The following is a 2,216-nucleotide window of genomic DNA, read 5'->3' as shown; positions in this document are numbered from 1 at the left end:
AGTACTTGCTTGGTTCATTAATAGTACAGGGTTGCAGATAAAATGTTAGCAGTCCTAACCAAGTAAGGGATCTTTTCAAGCAGTAAGGATATAAATCATTCCCCTCTCCTTCCCCATATTTGCTCTCCATAGCTAGTCAGATTCACGAGTGAGAAATTAAGGATGAAAAAGAGTTCACAAATTGTCATTTCTCTTGGCCCTAGGAACTCAATAAAGGACAGGCAGTGTGGGTGGACTATGCTCCATGCTTCAACCAATTGTACAGGCAGAATGCAGTGGGCTTGTAATAGTGGCATGAGATCTTAATCTGAAAACAGCGGACTGACATATGGTCTAATGACATAACGACTGTAAATTATTTCCCTGCTGATTAATTCACTAGGTTAAAACAGCAACTGATAATTCTGTGTCTCAACAACATTTGGGCTGAGGTATTTTGTCCCTTGCTGCATTATATATACTGAAACAAACTTTCACCCTGTCTTGTGTACACCCATGTCAGAGCCCGACCCTTACCTGCCTTTCCAACGGCAGGGAGGGGAGAGCAAGCTGCTGGCAGGCATAGCAGTCCCTGAGCTGCAGGGGGTGGGGGGCTGGTGCTTCCCTCTCTGGCAGCGGGGGCCCCCCACCCCAGACAATACCCTCCCACAGACATGCGGCTCAGACACTCCTGGGGGGCACCACAGCTGCGGAGGGAAGCACCAGGCCCTCATGCAGCTCAGGCAGGCAGGCTCCAGGTGGGGTGGAAATCAGACTCACTGCTTTTTTCTTTTTCCATCTGTGAAGCCTACCTTCCCAGGTTGCTGCCGGGCTGCCTGCATGGTCTGCTTGCACAGCCCCTGAGCCACAGTGCCCCAAAGTCATTTGCTGCGTCCCAAAGTCATTTAAGGCGCATTATGCACCCAATGTGCTACAGCGGCTGGAATTAACGTGCAATACGCCGCCAAATGTGCAAACAGCAATGCCATTAAAGCAGTGCAAAAGGCATTTAACCCGCTTTAAAGCCTCTTTAAAGTGTCATCTACAAATGGCCTAGCTGTTCTTAATGATGTGACTGTGAAATGACTTTTAGAAAATTCCCAACCCCTCCTCCTAGCACAAAGGAACTAGACACATAATTAAGTATGCTTGTTTGAAAATTCCAGTCCAGGACTCTATTCCCTTCCCACAGGGAGTAGTTTCTAATCTTTTAACCAGGAAAGTAGGAGTATGAATTTCTGGTTTCTACTCTCAGCTTTGTGGAAACTGACTTACTATATAAGGTAGGACAAAGCAGATTCAAGGGGTGCATGAATGGAAAGCAAGAGCATTTTTAATTAGCATTCTATTTCCTTCCTGACTGTGCATACAGCCATTGTTTTGATCACCATTTACCTGCCCAGAGGAATTATGTTTCTGGACACACAGTTCTTCACATGTTGACAACTATGTATGCAGACACTCATGGAGTAAACTATGAATCAGGGTTTCAGTCCCCAACATACCAAGCAGAGACTAGGATTTAGGTTTTCACTCATTTCCTAGAGCAGGGCTCTAGCCACTACAACACAGGTCAGCACTTGTGCCCTTTTCCTGGCACTCCTTCTAAAGCTTGTCCACTAGCTAGCCCTGGGTACAAGATAACTGGGAGATAGGGGGCTGGGAAGAAGGCGCAAAGTCGGGGCAAGTCTACACATGTTGCTATGTTGCTGTATCAATGCACTAAAGCAACATAGAATCTGAGGGTAAAAACCACGATGCCACTGCTAAGTAGCAACAGCGATGTTCTCCCTCGTTATAGTGCATTGCTATGGTGAGTAGTGGTTAAAAAAAACTGTATGCCAGTGGCATGGTGCAGTACAGGCTGCTACTGTGCCATCATTTAGTAGCTCCAAAAGAAAGTACTAAATGACAGTACTAAAGTACTAAAAGAGAGTACTAAATGTAGGGCCACGTGTAGACGATCCCAGGGAATGCATGGCTCAGCAGAATGACTGCAGGCCTTGAAGGAATGCCCAGGTTCTGATTTGTTCTTAGTACGCTGTGCTTGGAAGTCAGAGAGGCCCAAATCCAATCTTCTCTAAATGGGGAGGCCTAAGACCAAAGGTCCTATTGCTTCCAAGATGAGTATCCAAAACAGTCACCTGCATGTGACAAAAAAGAAAAATGAATACTGAGTCTCCCAAAAGATCCTCTCCCTCATTATTTGCTGGTTTGCATTCATATCAATTGGTACT

This window comes from Alligator sinensis, unplaced genomic scaffold, assembly GCF_000455745.1.
Source record: "Alligator sinensis unplaced genomic scaffold, ASM45574v1 scaffold891_1, whole genome shotgun sequence".
NCBI lineage: Eukaryota > Metazoa > Chordata > Crocodylia > Alligatoridae > Alligator > Alligator sinensis.
This window is presented reverse-complemented; position numbering follows the sequence as displayed.